This window comes from Leptodactylus fuscus, chromosome 3, assembly GCF_031893055.1.
Source record: "Leptodactylus fuscus isolate aLepFus1 chromosome 3, aLepFus1.hap2, whole genome shotgun sequence".
In the NCBI taxonomy this organism is placed as follows: Eukaryota; Metazoa; Chordata; class Amphibia; order Anura; family Leptodactylidae; genus Leptodactylus; species Leptodactylus fuscus.
The window spans coordinates 39549850-39573455 of record NC_134267.1 but is presented as its reverse complement, the minus strand read 5'-3'; the positions used below and the strand labels follow the sequence as shown (position 1 = coordinate 39573455).

The 23606-nt window shown below is 41.5% G+C and overlaps 1 protein-coding gene across 1 annotated transcript in view; it reads left to right on the top strand.

Annotated features, from left to right (window-relative positions):
- The window catches only part of PLCB1 (phospholipase C beta 1), a 480198-nt gene that overhangs the window by 167172 nt on the left and 289420 nt on the right, over nt 1-23606 (top strand). The window lies entirely within an intron of this gene.

Below are 23606 nucleotides of genomic sequence, written 5' to 3'. Positions count from 1 at the left end.
ATGTTCACGATTCCATTTGGGTCCATTTTATGGAAAACGGAGCTCCATTAAAGTCTATGGTTCCGTGAAAATAATGGACAACACTTGGATGCCAGCCATGTTCTGTTTCTCATGGACCCAGAGCCAATAGAAAAGTATAGGGAAAAAAAAATGGTTGGACATGAAAAATGGATCAATGCCAGACTAACCAGACTCCGAAAATAAATAGGATGGAGCGCTGTCCATTCATCACTCTGCATCACAGTGCAGATGTGTGAATAAGGCCTAATATTGGCGCCATACTGCACTGTTATGTGGTCTTGTGGTCCTCTCAATCTGGGGACCCAGTAGAGATTGCTACCAATGCAACCCTTCTAGCTACACCCCTAGTCACAACACCACTGAAAAGATGTACAGTTACAAATACGCAAATAAAGAATAGAATACAATATGAATAATACATTGCAACATTGCACACTATTGTAACGTGCCCTTATATGTACTTGAATGATTCTGCTCTTTTCGGTTTTTCTTGTTCTAGATACCTTATTACATTAGGATGCGACATGTCACTGTGCACCCGCAGGTTCATGAAACATTATCAGGTTCCCTTTTACAAAGGAAAGTAACCAATTATTACAAGGTTCTGAACAAAAGTGCTTTTAGCTGTCCTGGAGGATTTCTCATAGACGGATAAGACTTAGCAGAAATGCTTGAAAGCATGTAATATTTATAGGATTGTGAGCTGACATTGTGAGGACGGTTTGGATGGTCTTTTCGTCATCTGCATGGGAAGATCATTGCATACAGACATACTCACTAATAGCTATTTACATAGGTGGAGGAGTAAAGATGTCGGCGACTTATAACATGTCTTAGGCCCTTTGTAGTCGTAGTCGCATAGTCATCAGCAAAGCCCAAATCTGCCTTTATCTGATAATGTCTGTGACATGTCAGTAAAGTATGGAAAGAAGGGGAACGAATATAAATTATAGGGGGAGACTTTCTGCAGGATTCTTGTTCCTTTCGCCAACATCATGAAACCAGGTCATTTCCGTAGTTTTACTTCTGATCATCTCAGCACTAAGGTATACTGTATCTTTTGAAGCATCAAAGAAGGCGCCATATTGTGAGCCGAATTGGTGTTCATTAACAAGCAGCATTAAAGGGGTTAAAGGGGTTGTGCACTCTCTAATATCTTTAGATTAAGTCATTAATATTAGATCTGCCAGGGACTGCCATGGGATCGCTCCTGGTAACGTTTACATGCTTGGAGCCTCACTGTTCACTCCTGGTACAAAGTGCAGGTACTGCAACGTCGCTCCATAAACTTGGTATACTTTGTACAGCGAATGAGCAGTGGCTTCCAGCAGATCCTTACAGACCAGCAGTTTCGTGTCACCAATTACCTTGTAATAAAGCCATCCGCGCCCCCAATAAAAAAGCTTTACACCTACCCTGACTCCCCTTCACTGAAGCCAAGGAGTATACTCGGCCAGTGCACATGCCCCGTACCTGGCACTTGCACATCCTCGGCTTCACTGAAGAACTGTCCAGACACCAGGAGCACCAGAGATGAGTCCGATGAGACTGAGTGGACTTATCTCTACGTAACAATAAAGGATTAACTTTTTTTTAATTGTGGGCATGCTTTACAGCAGAGCAATTTGGGACACTAAACCCCAGGTCCATAAGGATCTGTGGGTGGTTTAGTATCCAAAGTAGACCTGGCAGGTTCTCTTTAAAGAGAGCCCATCAATATTAGAAGGTGGGTATCCCCTTTAATGCTGTAATTGCTAAGTAGTGCACATAGAAGCATGGAGACCCCATAGCAAAGATCAGAATGGGAGCCATATTTTGATCCTGGTTTTCCCCACCTATTTCAAAAGCACCTTCGCACCTTTTCCATGAACCTTTGGCAAATCTTGACTTTATTGGTTCTTAGCAATGTATTTCCCCTGCAAAAACTTGGGTGAGATCACCTAGGGTTGGACTGTTCTCAATAAAAGCTGCTGATATGATATTAACACCCTCAGTGACACCATGTTCTTAGAGTTATTAAAGGGGTGCCCCAATTCTTTTTTTAACCCATAGAGAGGCTTAAAATAAAAAACACTATACACTCGTGTACCCATTTGGCCAGGGGTCCAGTGGATTCTGAGCTCGGGTCCTTGCTCTTGCAGACCTTTGGACCACACAAGAGCACGTCAGCCTAGAGATGAGCGAACAGTAAAAAGTTCAAGGTTCGATATTCGTTTCGAGTAGCCCCTCAATAATCGACTACTCGAATCGAATATCGAACCCTATTATAGTCTATGGGGGGAAAATGCTCATTTCAGGGGTAGGCAACGTTCAATCAAATTATACTTACCAAGTCCACGAGTGAGGGTCGGGCTGGATCCTCCAAGAAGTCTTCTCTTTGCAGCATCCCCGCGGCATCTTCGGCTCTGAATTCACTCTGCCAGGCATCGGGCCTGGGCAGAGCCGACTGCGCATGTCCACACTACAAGCGGGCATGCGCAGTCGGCTCTGCCCAGGCCCGATGCCTGGCAGAGTGAATTTAGAGCCGGAAGACGCCGCGGGGAAGCTGCACGGAGAAGACTTCTAAAGGTAGGAGAAGAACCAGCGTTGATTGGCCGACTGTATAGCATTCGGCCAATCAATGCTGGTTCTGCATCAAACTTTTCCATTCGAATAGCGAGTGGTACTCGATCGAGTACGAGTATTTCGAATACCGTAGTATTCGATCGAATACCTACTCGATCGAATACTACTCGCTCATCTCTACGTCAGCCAGTCAGTGACTGAACATTGGCTGATTCACTCTAGTACAGACAGGTGGTAAACAAAGATTGGGCAACCAAGACACTCCACTGGATGTCCATCCAACACAATATTCATGGAGAGGTGACTATATAGCCTTCCTATCATGTATTGACACTGACAATATACAGATGTGTCCTTTCTTACCGTTACTCTTGATGTGTGATATGATAGAAGAGATGTCTATTCTATCTGTGGCTATATGTGGCTGCCTAGTGGTTGCAATGGATTTCCCAGCCGGTCAAGGGATTTTTACTAGAATTGAGCGATATTATATTGAATTTCCTTTGTGAGAGATAGAAGTCCAAACCTAATTCATGCAAAACTAAGAGTGGACATTGTTGTGGATAGTTTAGCGAAAGATATAGCTACTGCCTTCGACTTAGAGGAGGCAAGTTCATCTTGACATAACATATTCTTGCATCTGTTGGTAGAATTTCTAAGACATCCTTTTATACTTATGGAATTTCTTTGGAGGAAATGCAACCCCCGAGGCCTAAATTCCTGTTTAGCTCTCTCCAGATGGTATTTTAAGCAGTATATTTATATCGCATTTATGTTCTGTGTTATAATCCTCTCCCAAATAAGCTTTGTTGTCATCTACCTTCAATATATAGAAAGCTGAATTCATGTTTAAGCCTTTCCATGCTGAAGATATCTATAATCCCCCGTTTTTAGGACTTTCTTCATTTCATTCTTGTCAATTTCCAAACCATGATAACACTAATTTTCATGTCACAAACTACAAACTAAATTGTCACCACATGCTCCGAGGAACAATGACTGCTCGACTAGTAAAGCCAATTATGTCAGGTTTTCTGGGCCTTTTTTTGGCAAAATAATCACAGTACAATGAAAGAGCGTTGCGTCTCCTCCTTATCTCCGATGTGATCCAGACAGTTCAACGGGAAAACAGAAGCCTAATTATATTGTATGGAGAAATAAATGTTTAGGGAACCTAAATTCGTAACAATGTAGCATTGCAAAATTTAGGTTGGGTTAAAATTGGATGCAGTTTAACTCGCCAATGGAAAAAGCAAAATTAGCTCTAAGGACAATAAGAATTTATAAATATTTTCCTCTTTATAATCTCATGAACTACCGTATATACTCGAGTATAAGCCGACCCAAATATAAGCCGAGGCCCCTAATTTTACCACAAAAAACTGGGAAAACTTATTGACTCGAGTATAAGCCGGGGGGGGGGGGGGGGGATGCAGCAGCTACTGGAAAATTTCAAAAATTAAAATGGTCGTAGTTTTTGGGTGCAGTAGTTGCTGGGGAAGGAGAGGGGGTGTTTTGGTTGTCTGTCTGCCCCTTCCCTGAGCTTGAGGACTGGGTTTTTCCCCCCCACTTGGAATTCAGCCTGGCTGAATATAGGGGATCTGCAGTGCTCCTATTAAACCCTTCCCAATGGAACAGGAGCACTGCAGATCCCCTATATTCAGTAGACTGGGCACTGTCAGACACAGGGATACCTAATGTGTATGAGTTTCACAGTCATTTTATACTTTTATATGTATTCTAGGGAAAGGAGGGATTTAGAACTTTTATTTTATTTTTATTTTTTTTCAAAGCTTTTTTTTTCACTATTTTATGGGAGATTCTATACATTACTATTGAGGCTGGTCATAGACTAGCTTGACTCGAGTATAAGCCGAGGGGGGCTTTTTCAGCACAAAAACTGTGCTGAAAAACTCGGCTTATATTCAAGTATATACGGTAGATTTTGTAATAAATATATATATATATATATATATATATATATATATATATATATAATATTATATATTACATTGTATATTCTGTATATATTTAGATTATTATTATATCAGTATAAATTATATATCATTATATCATATTTTACAATTTATTGGACTTTAATAAAAATATATTTTATCAAGTGTGAATTTTATTTTCCTTTGCACTATTGTTTATTACATTTTTATAACTATTTTTTAATTTTTAACATTTTTTAATGTATAATATAATAATTACATCATTCCCTGTCTGTATAAAATGACTTACAGTATGATCAAACATGCGTTATCATTGGCATTTCTGAGCTCCTTTGTTAATCCCTTGGCTGCCACTATAAAATCTACAGCCCTGGCAGTCAATGTTGATTGTGTTGCTTAAGGGGTTAAAGCATATGAGTTTTCTCCCACCTGGCCTTTTAGAGTGGTAATATGGTTGTCAATCACTCCCTTGTGGGTGCACTGCCCACACAATGGTGGAAAAGGTTAAATATTCATTCTTTAATACAATGCTATATTTCTGACATATTATGTGCGTTAAGCTCCAATATAATGCAGGGCTGCGAGGAATTTCAGTAGATCCTTTCTCAGTTAGTCTGTAGAGGGCTTCTCCAAGGTATTGGTCTGTAGAGGGCTTCTCCAAGGTATTGGTCTGTAGAGGGCTTCTCCAAGGTAGCGGTCTGTAGAGGGCTTCTCCAAGGTATCGGTCTGTAGAGGGCTTCTCCAAGGTACCAGTCTGTAGAGGGCTTCTCCAAGGTACCAGTCTGTTGAGGGTTCTCCAAGTTATTGGTCTGTAGAGGGCTTCTCCAAGGTATCAGTCTGTAGATGGCTTCTCCAAGGTACCGGTCTGTTGAGGGTCCTCCAAGGTATCAGTCTGTAGATGGCTTCTCCAAGTTATTGGTCTGTAGAGGGCTTCTCCAAGGTATTGGTCTGTAAAAAGCTTCTCCAAGATATTGGTCTGTTGAGGGTTCTCCAAGGTACCAGTCTGTAGAGGGCTTCTCCAAGGTATTGGTCTGTAAAAAGCTTCTCCAAGATATTGGTCTGTTGAGGGTTCTCCAAGGTACCAGTCTGTAGAGGGCTTCTCCAAGGTATTGGTCTGTAAAGAGCTTCTCCAAGGTATTGGTCTGTTGAGGGTTCTCCAAGGTATCAGTCTGTAGATGGCTTCTCCAAGGTATTGGTCTGTAGAGGGTTTCTCCAAGGTATTGGTCTGTAAAGGGCTTCTCCAAGGTATTGGTCTGTTGAGAGTTCTCCAAGATAATGGTCTGTAGAGGGTTCTCCATTTGTAGGACTGCAGAACTTAACTGAACCACCTCGAAATACCTTCTGTGGTCAATCTACCTGAGCCATACAGTAATAGTGTGAATTTCACCTTAAAAGACACACAGGCAGCTGCAATGGTTGGGAAGGAAAAGGGTAAATGTAAGATCTGTGATGATTTGAAAAATTCTTCTAGAGAAGACTAATGTTGAAATAGTTTTGGATGATTTCTTAAAGCAACTTAAAACGAAAGACAATTTTTTATAATATGATTTGGCTGCCTGTTGATCCACTTTTGCTTGAACCCGATGTTATTGACTAGTTAATATATTTTAAGACTATTGGACACTCCAAGGTAAAGCTGGACAATTAATCCAAAAATAACCAAAACGACTATCAATCTGGATAACTGGCTTTGATTTTGTGCAGGTTATTTCGGTTTGCAAGCTTTTACCTGCAGTTTTGTGTGGAGCAAACACATCCCACCTGCTATTCTTATAATATAATAAGTGGGGGCCAATGGGAGGGGATCAAACATAAAGAAAAGGGTTACCTACCTCTGCAGGGCTCCGGTCCTTGTCTTCTTCATCTTCAGGCCTCCTGGATGACATCAAGGACAGCTGACGCTCAATCATGCGGCATTGTATAATAAAGATGCAAGCTTGGTGAGATTGCGTGATCCATGTGACCACTGAGGCCCAGTCACAGGCCTTAGCGGTCCTTGACATCATTCAGAAGGCCATAAAAGGACCAGGAGCAGTGAGTATCACAGTTTTTTATATTTGCTCACCTCCCATGGAGAAACCCCACTCTGCAGACCCCAGACTATAATTATAGCAACTCTGTATACTGCATACTGTAATAGGGGCATTTTAAAGGAGGTATTACATAATAATTGCCATTAATTGTAATGAAGGTAGAGTGCTCAATTTTTATTTAGGCCATATTGGCCCAGCTCTACTCCACGGTCAGAATGGCACCATATATATTAGTATTTTTAGAGGTTAACAAGGAGACAGTGGGAGGCACAGGAGGACTGGATCCTGGAGATAAAATGTTTTGATGGAGCTTTGGATTGGGCTCGGTTTTGTAGATCAATTGTCGAGAGCTAAAATTTGTAATGGTGCCCGAATTCTCTGGAATCCTCTGCCAACAGTGTTCTCAGTTTCACCATAGACAAAATGAGATTGATCCCCTTTTACCTTTCCTCTTGGCTGGAAATGTCAAGAAACAAAGAAGGATTGATTGCAACAAAACTTGGGAAAGGTCCATGAAATGTCTTTTTTTGATAGATGTGCAATGCAGTTAAATCTCACACTAGTCCTTATGGTTATATAGAGACTTCTCTGCACTTCATCCTCCGATCCGGTCTGTGACCTCTGTAACAGGTTTGTGGTTTGAAGGTGGAAGGCATCACCTGTATTTATATTCCCCTTTATTCTCTTTATTTTTGAGAAAGGCTTGTAAATGATAACTCCTAAACACAATCTCTTCTGTGTTCTCTTACACAACACTCCAAGTGACAAAGGGACAATGGTGCGGTGACAGCAGATCCACCCCTACTATATTGCCATTACTGTCTTTTGGGCCGTAAATGTACAAGCCTATGGCTAGTATTGACATGCAGAAGAAAAATGGCACCAATAGCTGCATGGAAAATCTGCACCGACTTTGATGTGGATTTTCACACATGTACATGTAGAATTCAGTTTAAAATGCAGATTTAGAAAAAAAAAATTTAACTAAAAAAAAAAAATTATTTGACATGGTGCAGATTTTACCTCTTCCTGTGTACGTCCTGGTGCACGTGACTCAATGTGGCACTAGCTGCCCGGTCTGCGCCACATAGTGATCAGAGATGTCTATGATCATGGACATGTAACCACTCAGATTCCACGGTCAAATGCAGCCACGGCATCTAAGTGGTTACTTTTACTTTCCCTATGAGGATCGGTAACAGGGCGGCCCCCCACAGCGCAATTGCAGGAGCCATCCTGTTACCATGGCAGCCGGGAGCCTCTAATGTTAATGTAACAACTGAAGCCTGCCCTTAATAGTTACATAGTAAATCTGCCATAGACTACATTATAATAGTATTACACTCTATGGCGCAAGTGATCTGAAGATCACATGTTCAAGCTCCCTGGAGGGAGGGGGGCTAAAAATATATTTTTTTTAAAAACTACAAGTTTCAATCACCCCCTTTCCCACATAAACACATTAGGCATCCCTAAGTCAGAAAATGCCCAAACTATCGAAGTATAAGAACTCTTGTCCCATACGGTAAACGCCGTAGCAGGAAAAAAGTCTACAAAAAAGGAAACGCCAAGCGGCACAATAGTGTAAATCTGTATTACAAATCTGTGGACTATTGGTAGGACCTGATTGGCCTCTTACCTTAGACGGTTGTGAAACGTCACAACCACTTAAAGCACCTATAACCCAACCTAAGGTGGCAGCTTTTTTGTCCTGGTACATCAGCAAAAAACGTCAAAGGATTGAATGAACTGGAGGATAGCTATAAGATGATTCTTTTAGCTAAACAAATGGACTAACCGCGCTCTTGCAGGAAAGATCAATGGACAGCAATCCAACATAGAGATACGTAAATTACAGTTATATTGATGGATAAAAGCACAACGCGTTTTGGGATTTATAAGTTTTTAAAAATTCCACCTCATTCTGAATTTCTTTCCCCGCTCTTGAGTACATTGTAAAGAATAATAAATGATATCCTTTTGAAGTACGATTTATCACGCAAAAAACAAGCCCTCATAGGACGTAAATGGAGCAGTTAGAAAGTTATGGCTTTTGAAATGCAGGCAACAAAAAACGAAAACACAAAAACGAAAATTGTCTGCGTCACGTGAAGGTTAAAATACACACCGTAGGTCAGTTTCTGTGCACACAAAGAAAAAAAATCTGCATCACGTGCATGAGGAATGGATTGTAAATTCTGCCTCGAAATCCATGTGGAAAATCTGCATGGTGTGCATGCAGCCTAAGACACTGATACTGATTCCTATATAGCACATTGTATTTGTAAAATTGACTGTAAAGCATATGGTACACAGGCGTGTGGTAGTATAGTACACGCCAGAATAGTAACACTTTAAGTGGTCAAAGCGGATGAAAAATATGTTATAAAGAGCAATAGGACATGGCATGGCGTTGTTGTGATAAAACCATTTCTAGTCTGGTATTTCAAGTCAAAAAGTACAAGGAACTGGAAGCAAACTGGGTACAGTCGGTCCGATAGCGATGCATTTCATTAGGCAGTTTGTCATCTTGACCTCGCCATGCTCTACAGTACACAACCACTATCGCTGCCTGATCCTGTAATCTGCCGGCTAGTTTTCACCTCTCCTCCATTGGAACGGGAAGATCTGAGATATTCATGAATGTTTAAAGGAGAAAACGTCTTCTAGAGAGGAATCCATAGCTATAGATGTGTGTACTAGACAGATGCCCTGACATCGCTGCATTGTGAATAAAATATACAGTATACAGATGATACCAGAAAACTCTTGCAAGCGTTCCAGCAAAGATTCCATAACCTAAAAGCTACATAAAATGCTTGCGGCAAAGTGATCAGACATGCACAAAGGATGTTTCATACTGAAATACACGAGTGTAAGAACCATTGCAAAGTGCGAAACACAAGGGAAGGCACCAATAGTATCTGACGTTACACCGCAGTCGAGAAGAATTATTACCATATATACAATGTATAAATTCTGTATAATTACCTAAAGTTTCTTCTTGTACAGTAATGATCCCAATAGTTATGTACAGGGTTCTGATATGTTTAACTGTTGAGCACAGAGCAAACTAAAGCTACGTTCACATCTGCACTGGAGACTCTATTGGAGACTCACTGGAGAAAAAAGTCCTGCATGGAGGGCCTTTACCTCCACCGTTTCAGATTAAAAATGACGGACACCCAGGGACCCATTATAATCGATGGGGTCTTCCGGGATCCATGTGTAACCGCTGTTTTAGGGGTCCACCTCTCCATTCTTCAGGACCCCTGACAGACTTAACAATGAAGAGACAAGGCAAGTGTGAACCTAGCATCAGAATTATGTACCCCCTTCTGAGCCTTCGTTACAATTTTAGACCCTATCCTTTGAAATCCGCAGTGCTACCTACAGGAGTTGTGTGGTTTTTCGTAGCCTCTAGTCCGGTGTCTTCATGTGAAGAGCTGAAAGGTTATGATGTCTATATGAATAATGTGTTATAACCGCCTTGCGGAGCTGGGAGTGAATGTGCTCATGAATACACTGGACTCATAAACTTGGTGTCTTGTATATTCTACCAATATTCTTAGTAGGCAGACAGCACAACATGTTGTATATTTGCCACTTTAGCTATTACTAGTATGGACCTGTAGCTCTAATATGCTGGCCATATGTATTTATTTGAATAAAGCAATTGGGCTGTGATACAAACTTTCCATTTACCTGAAACATCAGCCTAAGCCTCTGTCTCCTTCTGTCACCCTCATTTCCTTCCTACTCTTCCCCCTCTCCTCTCCGTAGACTTCTATGAACATATACAGTATTGTCTATTGATGAGAACTGCAATCCATATCAAGACAAATACAGCAGAGATTTCAGAGTGAATATCAGGTTATAAGGAAGAGGAGCAAGAAAATATCCCGATAAGCATTTTTCTCAAATAAAACATATTACAAAGTTTGCTTACATTATTTATTACATCATTTTACAGTTTTACCCCCTTAATATTGCCGATGAGTTCTACAGATTTCATAAAACTGTGCATGACGTTCGCTAAACTGATAATCCCTTAGATCTCTCGGACAGGAAGACCCCGCTCAATATATTACCATTCAGCAGATAGTAATGTATGAACTGACAAGGATCTAAGGATGTCCATAAACTCAAATTCCTCATTGTATGTGGCCCCTCACATGCCCCATTAGCACCTAAGAACAGGTTTATGATCCTTCACCCCCTGCCCTGCTGTTTTATAGTGATTTTTATAGCTAAATGGGGGACGTTCCTTTAGATACTTTTACATGTTTACATCTTGTTTCCAACTTTAGCTGCATCTCATCTATTATGTATCAGACCTAAGCATAATACCTTTTATGTTGGTTACATATCATGAAGCCAGCGGTCATGATGTCCTTGTATAAATTGCTTTATAGTGGATTCTCTATAAAGACCATTGTAACCTACTTTATGTGCTATACATTGAGAATTATCTAAAGAAAGCGGAAAAAAAAGAGAAATAAACTATCATGCTTTTATAATAGTTCAAAAAATATTTTCATGTCTCATTTAAAATGCAAAAATGCAATTGACACAAAAATTCTCCCTGATACATATTGTACATTACACGGCAGTACAGGCATGGGAATCTGTATACTGAAGATTAGATGATGCTAGAAACAAGTTTAGTGTCTGTGACCAAAAATGGCAATTTTGCTGACAAAGATACTGTCACATGATATTAAATTCAGGGGCTATTCACATGATAGGTCATTTGATGGTCTGTACACTCAAGTGAGAGAGATCCATGAAAACAGGTGCAAAATGGCTGTGAAAAATGGATGTTTGACCATTTTGACCATTGGTAGGGTGAATGTAGCCTATTTTTTTTTTTTTTTAAAATACAATATTATTATTATTATTATTATTATTATTATTATTAATAATAATAATAATAATAAATTTTATTCATATAGCACCAACATATTCCGCAGTGCTGTACAATTTGTAGGGTTCAAATACAGACGGAAAGATACATTACAAAGAAATAGTCATTTCACACAATGGGACTGAGGGCCCTGCTCGCAAGAGCCAACAATCTATGAGGTAGAGGGAGAGACACAAGAGGTACAGTATTCAGACAATTTTGTAATAGAGGTTACCGTCATTACACAAACAAAACTTTATGAGCCATCACTAGTAGTGTCCTGTAACATGTGGATGGAGCTTGGACAAATAAAGTTAGCCTGAAATGGCATCATATCATGTGGGGAAATATGGGAGCGGGGACAGAGGAGGGTTAAATTTTGTGGATTCTAATTAGCATCATAGCATGACAACCCCCCCCCCCCCACACACACACACACACACGTGATTGGCAAATATATTCTGGATTGAAATCAGGATCACACACCATTCTATCATATATTAATAATAATAAATATTATGTTAAATATTGTTATTATTTAATATTTTATTTAATTAATCTACTTACTGTATGTCATTTAATATTTAATTCCTACACTTATTATTTCCTATCTGCATAACTTCTGAAAAGTAACGTGAACAGATCCTATTATAAACCTACATACCTATGATGCTATACACGTAGCCAGGCCGTTATAAAACGCCATGGAGGGAGGCAGCACACGAGTGTAGGACTAGCTTCATGGGTGCTGGTTCTGAAGGGGGCTGACCACCTCTTCACCATAGGGAAACTCCAATTTATACATTATAAAACCAAACTCCAGACTATATGCTTCAATTAATGGTTATGCTTCAATTAATCTTTTCTTTATTAGTACAGTACAACGTTTCAGGTGAACCCCTTCATCAGGCATATAAGGCGCATATGATACAGATATTTGTGATGCAATCCCAATAGACAGTCGAAGTCCACACGACTTGGAAAATGGGTCAATTACTATGTAGTTGACATGGAGGACAACCATCTGCCACCCATGGTCCCTCGACCCCATTCACTGAAGTGAGTAAGCCCTGGCTACCAAACGGACAGGAATAGGCTCCTTACATGGGATTTATTAAAATAGACGTATGGAGAGAGGTGACAGGTCCTCTTTACGGGAGGTAGATCACCCTTAAACACACCTTTTGGAAATACTTAGAGTAATTCAGGTCTGTTCACATTTACACATCGGGAGGGGAAGCATTTTTTTTTACAAAATTCTTCCCTTGACATCCAGATGTTACATGCAGATGAATGAGAACTTGCAAAACCCTTTTTAAATTATATAGCAATAAACTGTTTATATCTTAGGGAGTGTTGACACATTGGGAGAATTGATTGTAAGATCTCAATTGTGATGTCATTGAGGGGTCCAGTAAAGTGTAATTCCTAGAAGGGCCAGACAGGGCTCACACATCCGGATGGAGGAGGGGGCTCCTAGAATACATTATACTTAAACCGTAAGATGTCATCTAATTCCATAATGATGTTTCATAATGTTAATTATGATTTTATTTCCTCCAATTTAATCCAGTCTTTAACTTAATCTGGTCCTGAATCCTCCGACAATCAAGGATATTATTTCATTTGCATGTACGATATAGGAAAAAATGAACCACCGCGTCAAACGTCACTTAAAGAAAATAATAAGATCTGTTTCCGTGACTGAATTCGCTTTTGTCAACATCTCCGTAATAGCCCGAATTCTATTTTTGAAACATTCATCTAAAGCATCTGAAGCTTTAAGTACAACAAGCCTTCAATGTACACATATCTGGTCTTAATTTTCCTTTCTAGCTAGAACCCAAATTTGCAACATTTCTCTTCCTCTGCAACGTCCAGAGCTACAGGCAATTGTAAGGAATGATTAAAGGGAGATGGAAATGTAGCATTAAATGTGGATTTAATTATAACCGCGGAGACGCTATTTTCATTTTCAGGAGTTCCAGCAATTTTCAATAATTTTGTTCCCCTTGGATGAGAAATAACTTTTATTTTTGCATTTTAATTATCTAACATTTGGGGAGCAGAGAAGGTCACTGGGTGGATTATAATGTAGGCTTGGAAACTGGTCATAGAGTTCTCTAATGGAATATCTGCCTGTGATTGAACCAAAAGGATTGCAATATGTAAGTTGTCTCCAAAAATATCAAGTTTTCTCAAAATGGAGCCAAATGTCTTCTCTCAGCCCTACCTATTAGTCGTCATTGCTAGGTGAAGTCACATCTAGACTTACATATTCACTTTTTAGGTCAGGGCCTCACATTACATAAATTTCATGGATTGGCGAATCTCATTCGCACATCGTAGAAAAATACGTGGAGCAGAAACTAAGGCTAAGTTGTTAGTGATATAGTGGTGAGCATAGCTGCCGTCCAAGCAGTTGGCCTGGGTTCGATTCCTGGTCAACATATGTGTTCTTTCTTATAAGGTGTTGGTACTATAGTGGTGAGCATAGCTGCTGTCCAAGCAGTTGGTCTGGGTTCGATTCCTGGCCAACAATGTGTGTTCAATACTATGAGATGTTGGTGCTATAGTGGTGAGCATAGCTGCCTTTCAAGCAGTTGGTCTGGGTTCGATTCCTGGTCAACATATGTGTTCTATGTGTTATAAGGTGTTGGTGCTATAGTGGTGAGCATAGCTGCCATCCAAGCAGTTGGTCTGGGTTCGATTCCTGGTCAACATATGTGTTCTATGTGTTAGAAGGTGTTGGTGCTATAGTGGTGAGCATAGCTGCCGTCCAAGCAGTTGGCCCGGGTTCGATTCCCGGCCAATGAAGTGTGTTCAATGCTATGAGGTGTTGGTGCTATTGTGGTGAGCATAGCTGCATTATAAGCAGTTGACCTCGGTTCGATTCCTAGTCAACGCATGTGTTCTGTATCTGAAACAGGACAATTACCTGTAATAGGACAACCTCTTGAACTTGAATTTGGCCAAGGAGTGTAATTTCTCAATAAACCAGTTCAATGCAATATCACAGTATAGTAACAAATCCCAAATCTCTGAAATTCATATCACAACCTCTGGCCATAAATAGAAATAAGAAAGCTATGACTTTGTGACAGAAGATTATGAAATAATATTGTCTTGAATAGCTAACCATCTTATGATAGACAGTACCTAAACATGTCCAGCCACCAGGAAAGGTAAGGAGGGACACGCCGGTAGATTATTTTTCCGCTTGAGACACATCCAGCAAGGAATACAATAAACTATAAGGGTGCATTCACATGGAGGAAAATGGAACAGGTTCCGTGCAGAACTCTATGGGGGAGGCTTTTTTTCTGCGCGGAATCTGATATGGATTCCGCACTAATTCCATGTGGATATGTGCCAAAATCTGCACGGAATCCGAGCCAGATCCACATTGCAGAATTTTGTTGCCAACTTTGCTGCATTTTTTAAAGGGAGTGGGAAATGTATAGGTAGTGCTTATATTTTTTTCCTTCTGTTAAATTAACCCTTGGCTTTGCCCCCCCCCCAAAAAAAAAAAAAAAAAAAAAAAAAACACAGCAAAATCTGCAACAAAAATAGCAGCTATGTCAAAATGTGGGGCCTTGGCTTAAGGTTGAATTCACATGGATATATGAAAAATTGTCCAAGTTGCCTCCAGTTTACATATACTGTATGTGTCCACTTTTTGGCTAAGGTTGTGCACTGCAAAAAGCTTCCGCGGCCCCATTTAATGAATAGGATGGCTGCAAAACCGGACAGGAATAGGAGGGCAAAAATGAATGGGAAATGGGATAGCACACTGACCTACGCCATGGTCATCTGCAAGGGACCTAAATCTATAAGTAAAACGCGAGCGTTTTCGCAGGTAAAATTGACTTGCTGCGGTTTTTTAAAACGCATCTTCTTTGGAGCCGACTTTATCACGGATCGATTCATCTCAATATGTGAATCGGGTTCATGAAAACAGACGCAGTAATCCGATCCATGACAAATCAGACCATACTGTATTTTTTCGTAAATCATGGACCGCACACGGCCAAGTGAATAGGCTCTGAACTAGTATATGTAATGGTAGCGTAAAAAACATAAGAAATAAAACCGCCTGAACATACCGGTTGCGAACTGAATTCATTATGTCTTCATTAAATATTTATGTTAAAAGTCTAAAACAGATAGAAAAAAATTCAGGTTACCGCGAACGCACGTTAAATAATTACGCACAATTGTCTTACAAGGATTAACCTTTCACGTCCTGGATTTTGTTTTCCGTAAGTCACCGTGTTCTGGGAGATGTAATAGCAGCGGGATGACAAATTCATACAGGGCATCAAAAAATGGCAGTGTCTGAGGATGACACGACAACGGGCCTGTGATTTAGGATTAGGTCACTTCGTACCTCTTGTTGGGGTTTGTTTTCTTTGACATTGTGATTTCACAGAACGGTTTTCTTTATTGTAACAGGATGGAATAAATACACTGTGGTGACTTTGGCTGAAAATCCCTTGTGACAGTCATCGGAAATTTTGAGCTATCTTTCAGCTTTGAAGCTTAGGACGTAAGCTCCGTTGTTGTCGCATTTCTCGTCGCTATTCACTGGATTGCTATTTGTTATTGATTTTAACACATTATTGGCGCCAACACAAAAGTGATGGAAATGTGCAGTCTTCTTACAATATGCAATGTCTGGAAAATGGAAACCCAATCTGCTTAAAAAGCGGTTGCCCATAGGTTTGTTTGCAGGACTTAGCAGTTTTCAATCGGATTCGAGGACGGAATCCCCGAATGGAGACCGGGCGCAGGTGTGAACCTAGTCAGAGGTTTTCCAGGTATAAGATATTGATACCCTATTCTAAGGATAGGACATCAAGATTGGATCAGTGGGGTCCATCATTTGGCACCCCCATGGCTGCCAGCACGAGACAACTCACTTGCTTGAATGGTAGTTGAACTACAGTGACTTGGCTCAGCCATTATACTTCCGACTCTCTTCTCTGGGTTACTTCCAATGCCAACAGCTCCTGGGATCAGCGGGGTCTGCAGTGGTCGGACCTCCATTGGTCTAAGGATAGGTCATCTATATCTATATCCCATTCAAACCATTATAAATTTACTGATGTAATTCAATAATTCCGGCACATTTGAAATTTTTTCTCTAGCCCCCACCATTCCTGAGCAATCAGTGCAGGTATTTTTGGTGTTGAATATGCTAATTAGATTCTTGACTGCAAATTGGGTGGTGCCAAACAGGAGTAGACAAAGGGGTGTGATTGTGAGCTCTGACACAGATTGCCTCAGATTGGACAGTGAGATCAGAGAGATCAGATTTGTGCTCTTTACCTGCTCCTGTGTGAGACCACCCACTTGACAGTACAGAGCTTAATTACCAATCCCACTGTGATGATATCTATAGAAATAATAAAGTGTCATATGAAAGTTCAGAGTCTCCTCTTTCATATGACACCAGAACCAAGTTTCTACATTTTTTAATGCCCGAGTCATAACAGTTTGAAGTGACCTTCCCCTCCCCATATTTCCCATACATTACACGCATACACATGCCCATACCGCATACACAGCAGGGCGTTAGCCAGTGGCGTAACTACCGTGGTAGCAGCAGTAGCAGCTGCCACAGGGCCCGGGCCATTAGGGGGCCCGGTGACAGCCGCTACCGCTGCGGTTTTTTTTCAATAGGCAGTTACGGGCCCTATTCACTTGCCGATCCTGGCTGGGCCGGGATCGGCAAGTGACACCGCGGGCCCCACAAGGGCTATCATTATACTCGGGGGTCTTTGCAGACCCCCGAGTATAATGACCGGCGGACCGGAGAGGTAAGGGAACATAAAAAACTGTTACTTACCTCTCCGCGATCCTGCCAGGCCTCCGTCCTACTGCTGTCTGACGTCTCTGACGTCACATGAACCCGGCATGCTTCCCGGGTCATGTGACGTCCGACGTCATTAACGAAGGACGCGAGAGGAGGACAGCACAGCACAGGAGCCGGGGAACAGGTAAGAAGCAACAGTGTTTTTTTTTTTTTAATGTTTTTATTTCCCGGGTCTCCGATTATTATACTCTGGGGTCTGAAAAGACCCCAGAGTATAATAATTGTTTATGGGTGTCCACAGAGGAACATAATACTGTGTACAGGGGACACTATTGGGGTTAATACTGTGTGTGCAGGGGACACTATTGGGGTTAATACTGTGTGTGCAGGGGACACTATTGGGGTTAATACTGTGTGCAGGGGCAAGTAAGGGACATAATAGAGTGCGGAGGAGGGGGTCGGTCGAGGTCTTCGGCGTCAGTTGGGATGGGGGGGGGGCCCCATGTCAAAAGTTCGCCACGGGGCCCCGCCATTCCTAGTTACGCCACTGGCGTTAGCTATAGGGGTTGCCACAGAAGCAGTCACTACTGGGCCCTGGACCTTGAGGGGGTTCCAAAGTAACATAAATTATACCACTATTTTCAATGGAGTAAGATCGATTGAGCTCCACTTACAGCTTTTACATTGAAGCCTATGAAGCAGCTCTCATGCGAAAGAATGAAGACATGCAGGACTTCCCAGAAAGGAGACCAAATCTGATAATAAAGTATATTACAAAATGTATTAATGACACAAATTCTGCCAAAAAAAAATCAAAATTGTCCAAAAATGTATTTACACCATAAATCAGATGTCGGCAGAGTTGATACGTCCTCTTTAATGATATCTTGTAGTCAGTAATATGTCAGTAAAAACAACTGGGTCATTCCTGTCCGTAGTCCTGGCAGAGCAGTAAGCACCATCCTCGGCACACGAATATATTATTCAGGAATATTTGCTAACTACCTGTGTTCCTACTTTATGCTCCACTTATCTTTCATAATCCTCATTAACTTCACGATGCTCATGAGATTTGGACATTTGCATATCGTACAATGGCAGATTTATTGGCCCATATAGTTTACATAATGCAGTGTTCCGGATATAAAATAAAGGAGGGCGCTAACAAGTCGATGGATATGTGACATGAGACTGTATGCCTGAAAATGATCCTTTATAACAAATGCTGCAGCTACTGCAGAACTTCTTTTTGAAGAGTAAAGTATCATTTCCTGCCCTTTATTAATTGCCTGCTAGGGACATCCTCATTATCAGGCTTTCAAAAAGAGGTTCTGCAGTATCTATACCTCCCAAAGTTCAGAGGACCAATAGGGGAACATTAACCACCCAGTTCTTTTTTTTTTTTTTTTTTAATGTAGATTGTGAGCCCCATATAGGGATCACAATGTACTTTTTTTTTCCTACTATCAGTATGTCTTTGTAGTGTGGGAGGAAATCCATGCAAACACGGGGAGAACATACAAACTCCTTGAAGGTGTTGTTCCTGGCAGGATTCTAACCCAGGACTCCAGCGCTGCAAGGCTAACCACTGAGCCACCGTGTTGCCGCACTACCCAGTTATTTTGTGCCCCTACACAGTATGAAGCCGCATAAGTGTCCCCAACAGGGTATAATGCCCCCTTAGCGCCATCATATGTAGAGATGAGCGAACACTAAAATGTCCAAGTTTCGAAATCCGATTCGAACAGCCGCACACTGTTCGACTGTTCGAACGGATTTTGAACCCCATTATAGTCTATGGGGGGAAATGCTTGTTTCAGGGGTAGGCAACATTCGATAAAATTATACTTACCAAGTCCACGAGTGACGGTCGGACTGGATCCTCCTTGAAGTCTTCTCCCGGCGCAGTGTCCCCACATCTTCTTCCGGCTGGAATTCACTCTGCCTAGGCATCGGGGCCTAGGTAGAGCCAACTGCGCATGCGCGGTCATGCACGGACATGCGCAGTCGGCTCTGCCCGGCGTGACGCCTGAGCAGAGCCAACTGCGCATGCGAGGGCATGCCCGCGCATGCGCAGTCGGCTCTGCCTAGGCCGGATGCCTAGGCAGAGTGAATTCCAGCCGGAAGATGCCGCAGGGACGCTGCACAGAGAAGACTTCTAAAGGTAAGAGAAGAACCAGCGTTGATTGGCAGAATGTATAGCATTCTGCCAATCAACGCTGGTTCTGTATCGAACCTTAAACTTCGAACAGCTAGTAGTGTTCGATCGAGTACGAGTATTTCGAACACCATAGTATTCGATCGAACACCTACTCGCTCATCTCTAATCATATGGTATCATGACCCATTGTGGCCCTCATACAATATAGCATCCCCCTGATATAGATTGTGAGCCCTACTTGGTACAGTGTTGACAATATCCTATCCATCAATGCTGCTGCAGAACTTCTTTTTTTTAAGAGAATGAGCACAACATAACAGTCAACCAGTGACTGATCTAGGAAAACAAACTTACTACTAAATCGATCTGTTACTGACTACGAGATAAGCAGAGACACCGCTGGTCTCTGTATATTCATCACGTTATGACATCAGAATGAGCCGTTTATACAAATATAGAATACATATGTAGAATTTTGCCCCCTGATAATGGATATTATTATTACTTTTATGTATATTCCATTGTAACAAGCCAGCCCCGACATTCTGTTAGGGTAGTCTGATTCCAACATGATTTACATTTCGCACCGCGTTCAATCAGGAAGAAAACAGATTTTACTAAGAAGCTGGCAGAGACGCTGAAATACTGTCATTAAAGTCTGAAGGGAATCCAAGGCAAGTAGGAAGGATGACGAGTGCGGAACAGAGAAAAACTCTTCCCAGGATCGAGATGTGACACCATATAAATTTATTGGGTTCAATTAATTTGCTTCTTGTTACCACCCGTGTTCCGTCACTTGCTGAGTCAGCTTAGACTTGAAGAACAGATTATTTTATCATATTGTTATCGCAATAGAATAAATATTTTAATACCGCAATATATAAAAGAAATCGATATTAGTAATTATAGTGTTGGCCAAAAGTATTGGCACCCCTGCAATTCTGTCAGATAATACTCGTGTTCTTCCAGATAATAATTGCAAGCACAAACTCTTTAGTATTAATATCTTCATTTATTTTGCTTGCAATGAAAAAACACAAAAGAGAATGAAAAAAAAAGTCAAATCATTGATCATTTTACACAAAACTCCAAAAATGGGCCGGACAAAAGTATTGGCCCCCTCAGCCTTATACTTGGTAGCACAACCGCTTCCGGTAACCAGCAATGAGTTTCTTACAAGGCTCTGCTGGAATTTTAGACCATTCTTCTTTGGCAAACTGCTCCAGGTCCCTGAGATGTGAAGGGGGCCTTCTCCAAACTGCCATCAAGAGATCTCTCCCCCACAGGTGTTCTATGGGATTCAGGTCTCGGCTCATTGCTGCCACTTTACAAGTCTCCAGTGCTTTCTCTCAAACCATTTTCTAGTGCTGACCTGAAGTGTGTTTTGGGTCATTGTCCTGCTGGAAGAGCCATGACCTCTGAGGGAGACCCAGCTTTCTCACACTGGGCCCTACATTATGCTGCACAATGTGTTGGTAGTCTTCAGACTTCATAATGCCATGCACACGGTCAAGCAGTCCAGTGCCAGAGGCAGCAAAGCAACCCCAAAACATCAGGGAACCTCCGCCATGTTTGACTGTAGGGACTGTGTTCTTTTCTTTGAAGGCCTCTTTTTTTTCCTGTAAACTCTATGTTGATGATAAAACATAATAGCACACGGTATTGTTTTCATATACGAAATATGATGTCACCATCTAGAATAGAGCCCTAGGATGCGTAATAACAGTATCCCAAAGCTTCATCGCTCCCCAGTGGTGCAGACACCGGCAGTAGTGTATATATGTGACGCTTGCAGCATTTCTTTAGGCACAACTGCAACATTCTGGACTGTAGCAAAGCTAAGTGGACAGTAACTAAGCCTAAGGCTGCAGGTAGTTACAAAGATAAGAATTTATTGACTTGTCTATTGGCCATAACACTCCGGACCTGGACCAGCCATAGCTGCAATGATGACTGTAGATCATTGTCACATAATTACATTTCCACAACGGGGACGGTCAGAATGGAGGCAGACTAAAGGGGAACTAGGGAACCATATAAAGGTATAAAACTGCATCAAACACAGAGAAGAGGAAAACAATACATGTGAAACACCGGTCTTTGTATCCCCTGCACCGGCGGAGGGTGTTCCACTCCATAATAATGGGATACCCTCTACCGAGCTGTGCACCTGCTCATCTATGTACATTTCACACATCATTTGCACCAGTGCAAAGCCACCCATATTGTAAATGATAGCGCTACTATATATATATAGCTAAAGTTGTAGAAAACTTTAACTTGAATCTGATAACTTGCTGCAGAATGATAATGTAATACTAAAGTCACGGTAAAGTTTATTGCAGCTGTTTATTTAATGTGTTAAAGAGGTTGTCCAATAATTGGACCAATCATTGTGGAGGTCGGGGTTAGTCTCTGGGGTCCCTATAGTCTTGCATCGGCGCCTGGATGATAGAAGTTCTTAACTCAGGGGCAACACGGTAGCTCAGTGGTTAGCCTTGCAGTGCTGGAGTCCTGGGTTCAAATCCCACCAGGAAAAACACCTACAAGGGGTTCATATGTTCTCCCTGTGTTTGCTCACAATCTACATTAGAAAAAAAAAAGTTCTTAACCCCATGTGACTGCAGGGAGCATTCAGTTGCTGGTAAGGTATCAGTGACATACGTGAGTGGTGTTACCGATCCCTTTCCAGCGACCAGTTAGGCTTAGTTCACACGTGAATACCATGTGGTGTAATTTGGTCCGGAAAAAAACCCTTCCTAATTAGGAAGTATTTTTAGGACCTCGAGGCATTTTTTGGAGCGTTTTTTTTTTTTTTTTTTTTAAAAAAACACTTCAGAAAACCCCAGGCAGTTTTTCCCTCCCGAACAGTCAATGGACCTTAAAAAACTGCGTCGCAGTTTTTGCCAAAAACCGCAATGCGTTTTCTTGCAAAGAACTGCAATGCAGTTTCTGCCTCCCATTCACTTCTATTGACTTCCTGAGTTCTTCTTGTATCGTGGATGAAACTATTTCACCTGAAGAAGGGCGTAGTCTGACGCCTGAAATGCGTTGTGTGAGTTTGTTCCCAATAAAACCTTTGTTTACCAACCAACAAGGGGCGCACAGTTCCTTAGTGCCAGATTCATACCGAATCTGATTTGCTGGTCCTTCTACTTCAAGAAAGGTCATGTTGCTTCTTTTTTCCACTAGCGGCAAAAAAACACTAGCGGAAAAACAAATGGTAGCTGTCTCCGTACGCCACCACTGTGAAGGGGCAGATTATGACGTGGATTCCGCGCCATAATCTGCCCCCTCTGTGCCCGTTTGAACGGGCCCTTAGGTTACTGATTGGTCTCACCGGGCACAAAGTGCTCAGGAGTTCATCCAGGACATCATGGGGCACCAAACAGCAGAGCAACAGGGACAGGTGATTTTTATGGATTTTATTTTATTTTACGCCTCCACAGGGGCTGGTCCTATTCCTGGACAACCCCTTTAAGCATAAAGTTTGCTACATCTAAGGTCCACACAGTGGCTCAGTGGTTAGCCTTGCAGCGCTGGAGACCTGGGTTCAAATCGTGCCAAGGACAACATCTGTAAGGAGTTTGTATGTTCTCCCTGTGTTGGCATGGATTTTCTCCCATACTCCAAAGACATACTGATAGGGTAAAATGTATATTGTGATCCCTATATGGGGTTCACAATCTACATTAAAAAAAAAGTGTGCTACATCTATAACAGACTACTGTCCAGAAGCTACACCACAAGTATGGCAGAATATAATTCCAATAACTTCACACTTATACGTACAGTAGGATATCACTGTTATCACTGGCGGGTGATCTACTGCACTGAGGACTATTGGCCGGTGGCCACACCACAATGTTTACACATGAGTAACCGGAGACTTGGCAGTAGACCTTAATACCTAGGAAGGACCTGGTCACAGTTACTTTACATTTTGCAGTGGGGCATCTGTATGAATATAATATGAGTGAGGGTCAGTATGGGTAGTAACCCTTCTATTTACCGAAATATTATTAATGTTATTGTGCAAATTATTGGTGGATTAAGCTTGTTTGGGGAAGTAATCTGGAAATAAAGAGGTTGAGATTTACGTAATAAATATATGAACACTCCAAAGGAAAGAATACAGGCATCAGAT